Source organism: Pseudophryne corroboree (genome assembly GCF_028390025.1).
Source record: "Pseudophryne corroboree isolate aPseCor3 chromosome 12 unlocalized genomic scaffold, aPseCor3.hap2 SUPER_12_unloc_1, whole genome shotgun sequence".
Lineage (NCBI taxonomy): Eukaryota > Metazoa > Chordata > Amphibia > Anura > Myobatrachidae > Pseudophryne > Pseudophryne corroboree.
Window position 1 is genome coordinate 1,361,848 of NW_026967485.1, and position 17,032 is coordinate 1,378,879.

The 17,032-nt window shown below is 38.8% G+C and overlaps 2 non-coding genes across 2 annotated transcripts; both read right to left on the reverse strand.

The window, feature by feature from the left end:
* Nucleotides 1–430: 430 nt before the first annotated feature.
* Nucleotides 431–593, reverse strand: LOC134982793 (U1 spliceosomal RNA). The gene has a single exon (XR_010191458.1). It is a non-coding gene; the product is annotated as a U1 spliceosomal RNA (small nuclear RNA).
* Nucleotides 594–745: 152 nt separating this feature from the next.
* Nucleotides 746–909, reverse strand: LOC134982531 (U1 spliceosomal RNA). The gene has a single exon (XR_010191219.1). It is a non-coding gene; the product is annotated as a U1 spliceosomal RNA (small nuclear RNA).
* Between the last annotated feature and the right edge of the window lie 16,123 nt (nt 910–17,032).

The window sequence follows — 17,032 nt, forward strand, 5'->3', positions numbered from 1 at the left end:
TACGGTGATGTCATCCAAGCAGTGGGTCAAAGTTGGCTTCAACCCTCATCTGCATATGAAAAGAGAAAAGGGGCGTGCAGGGCATGGCGGCCTTTTGCGGTGCTTGGATGACCCCTAGTTCGCATTAAACACCTCCACCCTCCTTTGGTGTGGGGCTCATGTTGGCCATGCCCCATCCCCTGAAGCATTCAAGCTGATTTCTTGCAGCAGCTGGGCACTGTAACAGCTCCAGAGCTGCTCTGTAAGGCAAGTAAAAGGGTGTGGGCCCTGCAGCACTACCTGTAGTTTGCATTGTGCATTGGAAGGCACAAAGTAAGCAGACGGGAGGAGAAGTCAGGATAGTGCACAAGGGTATAGAAGGGAGCGGTTGAAGAAAAGAGAAGTGGAAACAGACAGCAAACTAGGCTGGAGAGAGACCTGAGACAAAGAGATCTGAATTATACGAGAGCCGACCAGGGGAAACACAAATTATGCAGTCAAGTTTCCCACATTTGGGGAAATCGCAGGGGCAGCACACCCAGAGTGCAATGGGTGAGCCTTGCCCTGGGAGAAGCACCTTCATGATCATAGTATCTCACCTGGCAGGTAAGTAGGAGTTGGGCTAGAGCTGGGGAGGGTCGCTGTTCGGGCACCCCCCTGTCAAGTGAAAGAGATCCAACTGAGGCAGCACAAGGGAACTCTCGAAAGAAGAACAAGGCTAGAGGAAGATCTGAGACAAAGAAATCTGACTTTTACCAGAGCTGACCAGAGGAAAGCACAAACACAGTCCCCCACTACCACAAATAATGCAGTCGAGTTTCCCACATTTGGGAAAATCACAGGGGTCAGCATACCCAGAATGCAATGAATGAACCTCACCCTTGGAGAACAATCTTCATGACCATGGTATCTCCTATGCAAAATAAGTATGATTTGGGATAGGGCTGGTGAGGGCAGCTGCTCAGGCACATCTCTGTCAAGTAAAGGAGATTCAACTGAGGCAGCACAAGTGAACTCTCATCTGGGGACAACAACTGCAGGGAGACCACATCTTTTCAGATGAACATGGGAGGGCGGAAGGCTGCCTAATACTGAAGCACCATCAAATATCAAACCATATGCAACAACTAGTACAAGCACTCCTGGGGGAAGGTCTGCAGCAGACGGATTTGCATACGGTGATGTTATCCAAGCAGTGGGCCAAAGTTGACTGGAACCCTCATCTGCATATGAAAAGAGAAAAGGGGCATGCAGGGCATGGCGGCCTTTTGCAGTGCTTGGATGACCCCTAGTTCGCATTAAACACCTCCCCCCTCCTTTGGTCATGCCCCATCCCCTGAAGCATTCAAGCTGATTTCTTGCAGCAGCTGGGCACTGTAACAGCTCCAGAGCTGCTCTGTAAGGCAAGTAAAAGGGTGTGGGCCCTGCAGCACTACCTGTAGTTTGCATTCTAGTGTCTTTCGTTTGGGAGAAAAATGCAAAGGTACAATACAGCTTTTCCTTGCCGATATCTCTCTTTTGCAAAGAGCTAGGCATTGGAAAATTCAGGGCTATACCGTGTAGATGAAGCACTAACAGGAGGCTTTTAAATTTTCATTCTAGTGTCTTTCGTTTGGGAGAAAAATGCAAAGGTACAATACAGCTTTTCCTTGCCAATATCTCTCTTTTGCAAAGAGCTAGGCATTGGAAAATTCAGGGCTATAACGTGTAGATGAAGCACTAACAGGAGGCTTTAAAATTTTCATTCTAGTGTCTTTCGTTTGGGAGAAAAATGCAAAAGTACAATGCAGCTTTTCCTTGCCGATATCTCTCTTTTGCAAAGAGATAGGCATTGGAAAATTCAGGGCTATAACGTGTAGATGAAGCACTAATAGGAGGCTTTAAAATTTTCATTCTAGTGTCTTTCGTTTGGGAGAAAAAAGCAAAGGTACAATACAGCTTTTCCTTGCCGATATCTCTCTTTTGCAAAGAGATAGGCATTGGAAAATTCAGGGCTATAACGTGTAGATGAAGCACTAACAGGAGGCTTTAAAATTTTCATTCTAGTGTCTTTCGTTTGGGAGAAAAATGCAAAGGTACAATACAGCTTTTCCTTGCCGATATCTCTCTTTTGCAAAGAGCTAGGCATTGGAAAATTCAGGGCTATAACGTGTAGATGAAGCACTAACAGTAGGCTTTAAAATTTTCATTCTAGTGTCTTTCGTTTGGGAGAAAAATGCAAAGGTACAATACAGCTTTTCCTTGCCAATATCTCTCTTTTGCAAAGAGCTAGGCATTGGAAAATTCAGGGCTATAACGTGTAGATGAAGCACTAACAGGAGGCTTTAAAATTTTCATTCTAGTGTCTTTCGTTTGGGAGAAAAATGCAAAAGTACAATGCAGCTTTTCCTTGCCGATATCTCTCTTTTGCAAAGAGATAGGCATTGGAAAATGCAGGGCTATAACGTGTAGATGAAGCACTAACAGGAGGCTTTAAAATTTTCATTCTAGTGTCTTTCGTTTGGGAGAAAAATGCAAAGGTACAATACAGCATTTCCTTGCCGATATCTCTCTTTTGCAAAGAGATAGGCATTGGAAAATTCAGGGCTATAACGTGTAGATGAAGCACTAACAGGAGGCTTTAAAATTTTCATTCTAGTGTCTTTCGTTTGGGAGAAAAATGCAAAGGTACAATACAGCTTTTCCTTGCCGATATCTCTCTTTTGCAAAGAGATAGGCATTGGAAAATTCAGGGCTATAACGTGTAGATGAAGCACTAACAGGAGGCTTTAACATTTTCATTCTAGTGTACTTCGTTTGGGAGAAAAATGCAAAGGTAAAATACAGCTTTTCCTTGCCGATATCTCTCTTTTGCAAAGAGATAGGCATTGGAAAATTCAGGGCTATAACGTGTAGATGAAGCACTAATAGGAGGCTTTAAAATTTTCATTCTAGTGTCCTTCGTTTGGGAGAAAAATGCAAAGGTACAATACAGCTTTTCCTTGCCGATATCTCTCTTTTGCAAAGAGATAGGCATTGGAAAATTCAGGGCTATAACGTGTAGATGAAGCACTAACAGGAGGCTTTAAAATTTTCATTCTAGTGTCTTTCGTTTGGGAGAAAAATGCAAAGGTACAATACAGTTTTTCCTTGCCGATATCTCTCTTTTGCAAAGAGATAGGCATTGGAAAATTCAGGGCTATAACGTGTAGATGAAGCACTAACAGGAGGCTTTAAAATTTTCATTCTAGTGTCTTTCGTTTGGGAGAAAAATGCAAAGGTACAATACAGCTTTTCCTTGCCAATATCTCTCTTTTGCAAAGAGCTAGGCATTGGAAAATTCAGGGCAATAACGTGTAGATGAAGCACTAACAGGAGGCTTTAAAATTTTCATTCTAGTGTCTTTCGTTTGGGAGAAAAATGCAAAAGTACAATGCAGCTTTTCCTTGCCGATATCTCTCTTTTGCAAAGAGATAGGCATTGGAAAATGCAGGGCTATAACGTGTAGATGAAGCACTAACAGGAGGCTTTAAAATTTTCATTCTAGTGTCTTTCGTTTGGGAGAAAAATGCAAAGGTACAATACAGCATTTCCTTGTCGATATCTCTCTTTTGCAAAGAGATAGGCATTGGAAAATTCAGGGCTATAACGTGTAGATGAAGCACTAACAGGAGGCTTTAAAATTTTCATTCTAGTGTCTTTCGTTTGGGAGAAAAATGCAAAGGTACAATACAGCTTTTCCTTGCCGATATCTCTCTTTTGCAAAGAGCTAGGCATTGGAAAATTCAGGGCTATACCGCGTACATGAAGCACTAACAGGAGGCTTTAAAATTTTCATTCTAGTGTCTTTCGTTTGGGAGAAAAATGCAAAGGTACAATACAGCTTTTCCTTGCCAATATCTCTCTTTTGCAAAGAGCTAGGCATTGGAAAATTCAGGGCTATAACGTGTAGATGAAGCACTAACAGGAGGCTTTAAAATTTTCATTCTAGTGTCTTTCGTTTGGGAGAAAAATGCAAAAGTACAATGCAGCTTTTCCTTGCCGATATCTCTCTTTTGCAAAGAGATAGGCATTGGAAAATTCAGGGCTATAACGTGTAGATGAAGCACTAATAGGAGGCTTTAAAATTTTCATTCTAGTGTCTTTCGTTTGGGAGAAAAAAGCAAAGGTACAATACAGCTTTTCCTTGCCGATATCTCTCTTTTGCAAAGAGATAGGCATTGGAAAATTCAGGGCTATAACGTGTAGATGAAGCACTAACAGGAGGCTTTAAAATTTTCATTCTAGTGTCTTTCGTTTGGGAGAAAAATGCAAAGGTACAATACAGCTTTTCCTTGCCGATATCTCTCTTTTGCAAAGAGCTAGGCATTGGAAAATTCAGGGCTATAACGTGTAGATGAAGCACTAACAGTAGGCTTTAAAATTTTCATTCTAGTGTCTTTCGTTTGGGAGAAAAATGCAAAGGTACAATACAGCTTTTCCTTGCCGATATCTCTCTTTTGCAAAGAAATAGGCATTGGAAAATTCAGGGCTATAACGTGTAGATGAAGCACTAACAGGAGGCTTTAAAATTTTCATTCTAGTGTCCTTCGTTTGGGAGAAAAATGCAAAGGTACAATACAGCTTTTCCTTGCCGATATCTCTCTTTTGCAAAGAGATAGGCATTGGAAAATTCAGGGCTATATCGTGTAGATGAAGCACTAACAGGAGGCTTTAAAATTTTCATTCTAGTGTCTTTCGTTTGGGAGAAAAATGCAAAGGTACAATACAGCTTTTCCTTGCCAATATCTCTCTTTTGCAAAGAGCTAGGCATTGGAAAATTCAGGGCTATAACGTGTAGATGAAGCACTAACAGGAGGCTTTAAAATTTTCATTCTAGTGTCTTTCGTTTGGGAGAAAAATGCAAAAGTACAATGCAGCTTTTCCTTGCCGATATCTCTCTTTTGCAAAGAGATAGGCATTGGAAAATGCAGGGCTATAACGTGTAGATGAAGCACTAACAGGAGGCTTTAAAATTTTCATTCTAGTGTCTTTCGTTTGGGAGAAAAATGCAAAGGTACAATACAGCATTTCCTTGCCGATATCTCTCTTTTGCAAAGAGATAGGCATTGGAAAATTCAGGGCTATAACGTGTAGATGAAGCACTAACAGGAGGCTTTAAAATTTTCATTCTAGTGTACTTCGTTTGGGAGAAAAATGCAAAGGTACAATACAGCTTTTCCTTGCCGATATCTCTCTTTTGCAAAGAGATAGGCATTGGAAAATTCAGGGCTATAACGTGTAGATGAAGCACTAATAGGAGGCTTTAAAATTTTCATTCTAGTGTCCTTCGTTTGGGAGAAAAATGCAAAGGTACAATACAGCTTTTCCTTGCCGATATCTCTCTTTTGCAAAGAGATAGGCATTGGAAAATTCAGGGCTATAACGTGTAGATGAAGCACTAACAGGAGGCTTTAAAATTTTCATTCTAGTGTCTTTCTTTTGGGAGAAAAATGCAAAGGTACAATACAGCTTTTCCTTGCCGATATCTCTCTTTTGCAAAGAGCTAGGCATTGGAAAATTCAGGGCTATAACGTGTAGATGAAGCACTAACAGGAGGCTTTAAAATTTTCATTCTAGTGTCTTTCGTTTGGGAGAAAAATGCAAAGGTACAATACAGCTTTTCCTTGCCGATATATCTCTTTTGCAAAGAGATAGGCATTGGAAAATTCAGGGCTATAACGTGTAGATGAAGCACTAACAGTAGGCTTTAACATTTTCATTCTAGTGTCTTTCGTTTGGGAGAAAAATGCAAAGGTACAATACAGCTTTTCCTTGCCGATATCTCTCTTTTGCAAAGAGATAGGCATTGGAAAATTCAGGGCTATAACGTGTAGATGAAGCACTAACAGGAGGCTTTAAAATTTTCATTCTAGTGTCTTTCGTTTGGGAGAAAAATGCAAAAGTACAATGCAGCTTTTCCTTGCCGATATCTCTCTTTTGCAAAGAGATAGGCATTGGAAAATGCAGGGCTATAACGTGTAGATGAAGCACTAACAGGAGGCTTTAAAATTTTCATTCTAGTGTCTTTCGTTTGGGAGAAAAATGCAAAGGTACAATACAGCATTTCCTTGCCGATATCTCTCTTTTGCAAAGAGATAGGCATTGGAAAATTCAGGGCTATAACGTGTAGATGAAGCACTAACAGGAGGCTTTAAAATTTTCATTCTAGTGTCTTTCGTTTGGGAGAAAAATGCAAAGGTACAATACAGCTTTTCCTTGCCGATATCTCTCTTTTGCAAAGAGATAGGCATTGGAAAATTCAGGGCTATAACGTGTAGATGAAGCACTAACAGGAGGCTTTAACATTTTCATTCTAGTGTACTTCGTTTGGGAGAAAAATGCAAAGGTACAATACAGCTTTTCCTTGCCGATATCTCTCTTTTGCAAAGAGATAGGCATTGGAAAATTCAGGGCTATAACGTGTAGATGAAGCACTAATAGGAGGCTTTAAAATTTTCATTCTAGTGTCCTTCGTTTGGGAGAAAAATGCAAAGGTACAATACAGCTTTTCCTTGCCGATATCTCTCTTTTGCAAAGAGATAGGCATTGGAAAATTCAGGGCTATAACGTGTAGATGAAGCACTAACAGGAGGCTTTAAAATTTTCATTCTAGTGTCTTTCGTTTGGGAGAAAAATGCAAAGGTACAATACAGTTTTTCCTTGCCGATATCTCTCTTTTGCAAAGAGATAGGCATTGGAAAATTCAGGGCTATAACGTGTAGATGAAGCACTAACAGGAGGCTTTAAAATTTTCATTCTAGTGTCTTTCGTTTGGGAGAAAAATGCAAAGGTACAATACAGCTTTTCCTTGCCAATATCTCTCTTTTGCAAAGAGCTAGGCATTGGAAAATTCAGGGCAATAACGTGTAGATGAAGCACTAACAGGAGGCTTTAAAATTTTCATTCTAGTGTCTTTCGTTTGGGAGAAAAATGCAAAAGTACAATGCAGCTTTTCCTTGCCGATATCTCTCTTTTGCAAAGAGATAGGCATTGGAAAATGCAGGGCTATAACGTGTAGATGAAGCACTAACAGGAGGCTTTAAAATTTTCATTCTAGTGTCTTTCGTTTGGGAGAAAAATGCAAAGGTACAATACAGCATTTCCTTGCCGATATCTCTCTTTTGCAAAGAGATAGGCATTGGAAAATTCAGGGCTATAACGTGTAGATGAAGCACTAACAGGAGGCTTTAAAATTTTCATTCTAGTGTCTTTCGTTTGGGAGAAAAATGCAAAGGTACAATACAGCTTTTCCTTGCCGATATCTCTCTTTTGCAAAGAGCTAGGCATTGGAAAATTCAGGGCTATAACGTGTAGATGAAGCACTAACAGTAGGCTTTAAAATTTTCATTCTAGTGTCTTTCGTTTGGGAGAAAAATGCAAAGGTACAATACAGCTTTTCCTTGCCGATATCTCTCTTTTGCAAAGAAATAGGCATTGGAAAATTCAGGGCTATAACGTGTAGATGAAGCACTAACAGGAGGCTTTAAAATTTTCATTCTAGTGTCCTTCGTTTGGGAGAAAAATGCAAAGGTACAATACAGCTTTTCCTTGCCGATATCTCTCTTTTGCAAAGAGATAGGCATTGGAAAATTCAGGGCTATATCGTGTAGATGAAGCACTAACAGGAGGCTTTAAAATTTTCATTCTAGTGTCTTTCGTTTGGGAGAAAAATGCAAAGGTACAATACAGCTTTTCCTTGCCAATATCTCTCTTTTGCAAAGAGCTAGGCATTGGAAAATTCAGGGCTATAACGTGTAGATGAAGCACTAACAGGAGGCTTTAAAATTTTCATTCTAGTGTCTTTCGTTTGGGAGAAAAATGCAAAAGTACAATGCAGCTTTTCCTTGCCGATATCTCTCTTTTGCAAAGAGATAGGCATTGGAAAATGCAGGGCTATAACGTGTAGATGAAGCACTAACAGGAGGCTTTAAAATTTTCATTCTAGTGTCTTTCGTTTGGGAGAAAAATGCAAAGGTACAATACAGCATTTCCTTGCCGATATCTCTCTTTTGCAAAGAGATAGGCATTGGAAAATTCAGGGCTATAACGTGTAGATGAAGCACTAACAGGAGGCTTTAAAATTTTCATTCTAGTGTACTTCGTTTGGGAGAAAAATGCAAAGGTACAATACAGCTTTTCCTTGCCGATATCTCTCTTTTGCAAAGAGATAGGCATTGGAAAATTCAGGGCTATAACGTGTAGATGAAGCACTAATAGGAGGCTTTAAAATTTTCATTCTAGTGTCCTTCGTTTGGGAGAAAAATGCAAAGGTACAATACAGCTTTTCCTTGCCGATATCTCTCTTTTGCAAAGAGATAGGCATTGGAAAATTCAGGGCTATAACGTGTAGATGAAGCACTAACAGGAGGCTTTAAAATTTTCATTCTAGTGTCTTTCTTTTGGGAGAAAAATGCAAAGGTACAATACAGCTTTTCCTTGCCGATATCTCTCTTTTGCAAAGAGCTAGGCATTGGAAAATTCAGGGCTATAACGTGTAGATGAAGCACTAACAGGAGGCTTTAAAATTTTCATTCTAGTGTCTTTCGTTTGGGAGAAAAATGCAAAGGTACAATACAGCTTTTCCTTGCCGATATATCTCTTTTGCAAAGAGATAGGCATTGGAAAATTCAGGGCTATAACGTGTAGATGAAGCACTAACAGTAGGCTTTAACATTTTCATTCTAGTGTCTTTCGTTTGGGAGAAAAATGCAAAGGTACAATACAGCTTTTCCTTGCCGATATCTCTCTTTTGCAAAGAGATAGGCATTGGAAAATGCAGGGCTATAACGTGTAGATGAAGCACTAACAGGAGGCTTTACAATTTTCATTCTAGTGTCTTTCGTTTGGGAGAAAAATGCAAAAGTACAATGCAACTTTTCCTTGCCGATATCTCTCTTTTGCAAAGAGATAGGCATTGGAAAATGCAGGGCTATAACGTGTAGATGAAGCACTAACAGGAGGCTTTAAAATTTTCATTCTAGTGTCTTTCGTTTGGGAGAAAAATGCAAAGGTACAATACAGCATTTCCTTGCCGATATCTCTCTTTTGCAAAGAGATAGGCATTGGAAAATTCAGGGCTATTACGTGTAGATGAAGCACTAACAGGAGGCTTTAAAATTTTCATTCTAGTGTCCTTCGTTTGGGAGAAAAATGCAAAGGTACAATACAGCTTTTCCTTGCCGATATCTCTCTTTTGCAAAGAGATAGGCATTGGAAAATTCAGGGCTATAACGTGTAGATGAAGCACTAACAGGAGGCTTTAAAATTTTCATTCTAGTGTCTTTCGTTTGGGAGAAAAATGCAAAGGTACAATACAGCTTTTCCTTGTCGATATCTCTCTTTTGCAAAGAGCTAGGCATTGGAAAATTCAGGGCTATAACGTGTAGATGAAGCACTAACAGTAGGATTTAAAATTTTCATTCTAGTGTCTTTCGTTTGGGAGAAAAATGCAAAGGTACAATACAGCTTTTCCTTGCCGATATCTCTCTTTTGCAAAGAGATAGGCATTGGAAAATTCAGGGCTATAACGTGTAGATGAAGCACTAACAGGAGGCTTTAAAATTTTCATTCTAGTGTCTTTCGTTTGGGAGAAAAATGCAAAGGTACAATACAGTTTTTCCTTGCCGATATCTCTCTTTTGCAAAGAGATAGGCATTGGAAAATTCAGGGCTATAACGTGTAGATGAAGCACTAATAGGAGGCTTTAACATTTTCATTCTAGTGTCCTTCGTTTGGGAGAAAAATGCAAAGGTACAATACAGCTTTTCCTTGCCGATATCTCTCTTTTGCAAAGAGATAGGCATTGGAAAATTCAGGGCTATAACGTGTAGATGAAGCACTAACAGGAGGCTTTAAAATTTTCATTCTAGTGTCTTTCGTTTGGGAGAAAAATGCAAAGGTACAATACAGCTTTTCCTTGCCGATATCTCTCTTTTGCAAAGAGCTAGGCATTGGAAAATTCAGGGCTATAACGTGTAGATGAAGCACTAACAGTAGGCTTTAACATTTTCATTCTAGTGTCTTTCGTTTGGGAGAAAAATGCAAAGGCACAATACAGCTTTTCCTTGCCGATATCTCTCTTTTGCAAAGAGATAGGCATTGGAAAATTCAGGGCTATAACGTGTAGATGAAGCACTAACAGGAGGCTTTAAAATTTTCATTCTAGTGTCTTTCGTTTGGGAGAAAAATGCAAAAGTACAATGCAGCTTTTCCTTGCCGATATCTCTCTTTTGCAAAGAGATAGGCATTGGAAAATGCAGGGCTATAACGTGTAGATGAAGCACTAAAATTATCATTCTAGTGTCTTTCGTTTGGGAGAAAAATGCAAAAGTACAATACACTTTTCCTTGCCGATATCTCTCTTTTGCAAAGAGATAGGCATTGGAAAATTCAGGGCTATAACGTGTAGATGAAGCACTAACAGGAGGCTTTAAAATTTTCATTCTAGTGTCTTTCGTTTGGGAGAAAAATGCAAAGGTACAATACAGCTTTTCCTTGCCGATATCTCTCTTTTGCAAAGAGCTAGGCATTGGAAAATTCAGGGCTATAACGTGTAGATGAAGCACTAACAGTAGGCTTTAAAATTTTCATTCTAGTGTCTTTCGTTTGGGAGAAAAATGCAAAGGTACAATACAGCTTTTCCTTGCCGATATCTCTCTTTTGCAAAGAGCTAGGCATTGGAAAATTCAGGGCTATAACGTGCAGATGAAGCACTAACAGTAGGATTTAAAATTTTCATTCTAGTATCTTTCGTTTGGGAGAAAAATGCAAAGGTACAATACAGCTTTTCCTTGCCGATATCTCTCTTTTGCAAAGAGATAGGCATTGGAAAATTCAGGGCTATAACGTGTAGATGAAGCACTAACAGGAGGCTTTAAAATTTTCATTTTAGTGTCTTTCGTTTGGGAGAAAAATGCAAAGGTACAATACAGTTTTTCCTTGCCGATATCTCTCTTTTGCAAAGAGATAGGCATTGGAAAATTCAGGGCTATAACGTGTAGATGAAGCACTAATAGGAGGCTTTAAAATTTTCATTCTAGTGTCCTTCGTTTGGGAGAAAAATGCAAAGGTACAATACAGCTTTTCCTTGCTGATATCTCTCTTTTGCAAAGAGATAGGCATTGGAAAATTCAGGGCTATAACGTGTAGATGAAGCACTAACAGGAGGCTTTAAAATTTTCATTCTAGTGTCTTTCGTTTGGGAGAAAAATGCAAAGGTACAATACAGCTTTTCCTTGCCGATATCTCTCTTTTGCAAAGAGCTAGGCATTGGAAAATTCAGGGCTATAACGTGTAGATGAAGCACTAACAGTAGGCTTTAACATTTTCATTCTAGTGTCTTTCGTTTGGGAGAAAAATGCAAAGGTACAATACAGCATTTCCTTGCCGATATCTCTCTTTTGCAAAGAGCTAGGCATTGGAAAATTCAGGGCTATAACGTGTAGATGAAGCACTAACAGTAGGCTTTAAAATTTTCATTCTAGTGTCTTTCGTTTGGGAGAAAAATGCAAAGGTACAATACAGCTTTTCCTTGCCGATATCTCTCTTTTGCAAAGAGATAGGCATTGGAAAATTCAGGGCTATAACGTGTAGATGAAGCACTAACAGGAGGCTTTAACATTTTCATTCTAGTGTACTTCGTTTGGGAGAAAAATGCAAAGGTACAATACAGCTTTTCCTTGCCGATATCTCTCTTTTGCAAAGAGATTGGCATTGGAAAATTCAGGGCTATAACGTGTAGATGAAGCACTAATAGGAGGTTTTAAAATTTTCATTCTAGTGTCCTTCGTTTGGGAGAAAAATGCAAAGGTACAATACAGCTTTTCCTTGCCGATATCTCTCTTTTGCAAAGAGATAGGCATTGGAAAATTCAGGGCTATAACGTGTAGATGAAGCACTAACAGGAGGCTTTAAAATTTTCATTCTAGTGTCTTTCGTTTGGGAGAAAAATGCAAAGGTACAATACAGCTTTTCCTTGCCGATATCTCTCTTTTGCAAAGAGATAGGCATTGGAAAATTCAGGGCTATAACGTGTATATGAAGCACTAACAGGAGGCTTTAAAATTTTCATTCTAGTGTCTTTCGTTTGGGAGAAAAATGCAAAGGTACAATACAGCTTTTCCTTGCCGATATCTCTCTTTTGCAAAGAGATAGGCATTGGAAAATTCAGGGCTATAACGTGTAGATGAAGCACTAACAGTAGACTTTAAAATTTTCATTCTAGTGTCTTTCGTTTGGGAGAAAAATGCAAAGGTACAATACAGCTTTTCCTTGCCAATATCTCTCTTTTGCAAAGAGCTAGGCATTGGAAAATTCAGGGCTATAACGTGTAGATGAAGCACTAACAGGAGGCTTTAAAATTTTCATTCTAGTGTCTTTCTTTCGGGAGAAAAATGCAAAGGTACAATACAGTTTTTCCTTGCCGATATCTCTCTTTTGCAAAGAGATAGGCATTGGAAAATTCAGGGCTATAACGTGTAGATGAAGCACTAACAGGAGGCTTTAAAATTTTCATTCTAGTGTCCTTCGTTTGGGAGAAAAATGCAAAGGTACAATACAGCTTTTCCTTGCCAATATCTCTCTTTTGCAAAGAGCTAGGCATTGGAAAATTCAGGGCTATAACGTGTAGATGAAGCACTAAAAGGAGGCTTTAAAATTTTCATTCTAGTGTCTTTCGTTTGGGAGAAAAATGTAAAAGTACAATGCAGCTTTTCCTTGCCGATATCTCTCTTTTGCAAAGAGATAGGCATTGGAAAATTCAGGGCTATAACGTGTAGATGAAGCACTAACAGGAGGCTTTAAAATTTTCATTCTAGTGTCTTTCGTTTGGGAGAAAAATGTAAAAGTACAATGCAGCTTTTCCTTGCCGATATCTCTCTTTTGCAAAGAGATAGGCATTGGAAAATTCAGGGCTATAACGTGTATATGAAGCACTAACAGGAGGCTTTAAAATTTTCATTCTAGTGTCTTTCGTTTGGGAGAAAAATGCAAAGGTACAATACAGCTTTTCCTTGCCGATATCTCTCTTTTGCTAAGAGATAGGCATTGGAAAATTCAGGGCTATAACGTGTAGATGAAGCACTAAAAGGAGGCTTTAAAATTTTCATTCTAGTGTCCTTCGTTTGGGAGAAAAATGCAAAGGTACAATACAGCTTTTCCTTGTCGATATCTCTCTTTTGCAAAGAGCTAGGCATTGGAAAATTCAGGGCTATAACGTGTAGATGAAGCACTAACAGTAGGATTTAAAATTTTCATTCTAGTGTCTTTCGTTTGGGAGAAAAATGCAAAGGTACAATACAGCTTTTCCTTGCCGATATCTCTCTTTTGCAAAGAGATAGGCATTGGAAAATTCAGGGCTATAACGTGTAGATGAAGCACTAACAGGAGGCTTTAAAATTTTCATTCTAGTGTCTTTCGTTTGGGAGAAAAATGCAAAGGTACAATACAGTTTTTCCTTGCCGATATCTCTCTTTTGCAAAGAGATAGGCATTGGAAAATTCAGGGCTATAACGTGTAGATGAAGCACTAATAGGAGGCTTTAACATTTTCATTCTAGTGTCCTTCGTTTGGGAGAAAAATGCAAAGGTACAATACAGCTTTTCCTTGCCGATATCTCTCTTTTGCAAAGAGATAGGCATTGGAAAATTCAGGGCTATAACGTGTAGATGAAGCACTAACAGGAGGCTTTAAAATTTTCATTCTAGTGTCTTTCGTTTGGGAGAAAAATGCAAAGGTACAATACAGCTTTTCCTTGCCGATATCTCTCTTTTGCAAAGAGCTAGGCATTGGAAAATTCAGGGCTATAACGTGTAGATGAAGCACTAACAGTAGGCTTTAACATTTTCATTCTAGTGTCTTTCGTTTGGGAGAAAAATGCAAAGGCACAATACAGCTTTTCCTTGCCGATATCTCTCTTTTGCAAAGAGATAGGCATTGGAAAATTCAGGGCTATAACGTGTAGATGAAGCACTAACAGGAGGCTTTAAAATTTTCATTCTAGTGTCTTTCGTTTGGGAGAAAAATGCAAAAGTACAATGCAGCTTTTCCTTGCCGATATCTCTCTTTTGCAAAGAGATAGGCATTGGAAAATGCAGGGCTATAACGTGTAGATGAAGCACTAAAATTATCATTCTAGTGTCTTTCGTTTGGGAGAAAAATGCAAAAGTACAATACACTTTTCCTTGCCGATATCTCTCTTTTGCAAAGAGATAGGCATTGGAAAATTCAGGGCTATAACGTGTAGATGAAGCACTAACAGGAGGCTTTAAAATTTTCATTCTAGTGTCTTTCGTTTGGGAGAAAAATGCAAAGGTACAATACAGCTTTTCCTTGCCGATATCTCTCTTTTGCAAAGAGCTAGGCATTGGAAAATTCAGGGCTATAACGTGTAGATGAAGCACTAACAGTAGGCTTTAAAATTTTCATTCTAGTGTCTTTCGTTTGGGAGAAAAATGCAAAGGTACAATACAGCTTTTCCTTGCCGATATCTCTCTTTTGCAAAGAGCTAGGCATTGGAAAATTCAGGGCTATAACGTGCAGATGAAGCACTAACAGTAGGATTTAAAATTTTCATTCTAGTATCTTTCGTTTGGGAGAAAAATGCAAAGGTACAATACAGCTTTTCCTTGCCGATATCTCTCTTTTGCAAAGAGATAGGCATTGGAAAATTCAGGGCTATAACGTGTAGATGAAGCACTAACAGGAGGCTTTAAAATTTTCATTTTAGTGTCTTTCGTTTGGGAGAAAAATGCAAAGGTACAATACAGTTTTTCCTTGCCGATATCTCTCTTTTGCAAAGAGATAGGCATTGGAAAATTCAGGGCTATAACGTGTAGATGAAGCACTAATAGGAGGCTTTAAAATTTTCATTCTAGTGTCCTTCGTTTGGGAGAAAAATGCAAAGGTACAATACAGCTTTTCCTTGCTGATATCTCTCTTTTGCAAAGAGATAGGCATTGGAAAATTCAGGGCTATAACGTGTAGATGAAGCACTAACAGGAGGCTTTAAAATTTTCATTCTAGTGTCTTTCGTTTGGGAGAAAAATGCAAAGGTACAATACAGCTTTTCCTTGCCGATATCTCTCTTTTGCAAAGAGCTAGGCATTGGAAAATTCAGGGCTATAACGTGTAGATGAAGCACTAACAGTAGGCTTTAACATTTTCATTCTAGTGTCTTTCGTTTGGGAGAAAAATGCAAAGGTACAATACAGCATTTCCTTGCCGATATCTCTCTTTTGCAAAGAGCTAGGCATTGGAAAATTCAGGGCTATAACGTGTAGATGAAGCACTAACAGTAGGCTTTAAAATTTTCATTCTAGTGTCTTTCGTTTGGGAGAAAAATGCAAAGGTACAATACAGCTTTTCCTTGCCGATATTTCTCTTTTGCAAAGAGATAGGCATTGGAAAATTCAGGGCTATAACGTGTAGATGAAGCACTAACAGGAGGCTTTAACATTTTCATTCTAGTGTACTTCGTTTGGGAGAAAAATGCAAAGGTACAATACAGCTTTTCCTTGCCGATATCTCTCTTTTGCAAAGAGATAGGCATTGGAAAATTCAGGGCTATAACGTGTAGATGAAGCACTAATAGGAGGTTTTAAAATTTTCATTCTAGTGTCCTTCGTTTGGGAGAAAAATGCAAAGGTACAATACAGCTTTTCCTTGCCGATATCTCTCTTTTGCAAAGAGATAGGCATTGGAAAATTCAGGGCTATAACGTGTAGATGAAGCACTAACAGGAGGCTTTAAAATTTTCATTCTAGTGTCTTTCGTTTGGGAGAAAAATGCAAAGGTACAATACAGCTTTTCCTTGCCGATATCTCTCTTTTGCAAAGAGATAGGCATTGGAAAATTCAGGGCTATAACGTGTATATGAAGCACTAACAGGAGGCTTTAAAATTTTCATTCTAGTGTCTTTCGTTTGGGAGAAAAATGCAAAGGTACAATACAGCTTTTCCTTGCCGATATCTCTCTTTTGCAAAGAGATAGGCATTGGAAAATTCAGGGCTATAACGTGTAGATGAAGCACTAACAGTAGACTTTAAAATTTTCATTCTAGTGTCTTTCGTTTGGGAGAAAAATGCAAAGGTACAATACAGCTTTTCCTTGCCAATATCTCTCTTTTGCAAAGAGCTAGGCATTGGAAAATTCAGGGCTATAACGTGTAGATGAAGCACTAACAGGAGGCTTTAAAATTTTCATTCTAGTGTCTTTCGTTCGGGAGAAAAATGCAAAGGTACAATACAGTTTTTCCTTGCCGATATCTCTCTTTTGCAAAGAGATAGGCATTGGAAAATTCAGGGCTATAACGTGTAGATGAAGCACTAACAGGAGGCTTTAAAATTTTCATTCTAGTGTCCTTCGTTTGGGAGAAAAATGCAAAGGTACAATACAGCTTTTCCTTGCCAATATCTCTCTTTTGCAAAGAGCTAGGCATTGGAAAATTCAGGGCTATAACGTGTAGATGAAGCACTAAAAGGAGGCTTTAAAATTTTCATTCTAGTGTCTTTCGTTTGGGAGAAAAATGTAAAAGTACAATGCAGCTTTTCCTTGCCGATATCTCTCTTTTGCAAAGAGATAGGCATTGGAAAATTCAGGGCTATAACGTGTAGATGAAGCACTAACAGGAGGCTTTAAAATTTTCATTCTAGTGTCTTTCGTTTGGGAGAAAAATGTAAAAGTACAATGCAGCTTTTCCTTGCCGATATCTCTCTTTTGCAAAGAGATAGGCATTGGAAAATTCAGGGCTATAACGTGTATATGAAGCACTAACAGGAGGCTTTAAAATTTTCATTCTAGTGTCTTTCGTTTGGGAGAAAAATGCAAAGGTACAATACAGCTTTTCCTTGCCGATATCTCTCTTTTGCTAAGAGATAGGCATTGGAAAATTCAGGGCTATAACGTGTAGATGAAGCACTAAAAGGAGGCTTTAAAATTTTCATTCTAGTGTCCTTCGTTTGGGAGAAAAATGCAAAGGTACAATACAGCTTTTCCTTGCCGATATCTCTCTTTTGCAAAGAGATAGGCATTGGAA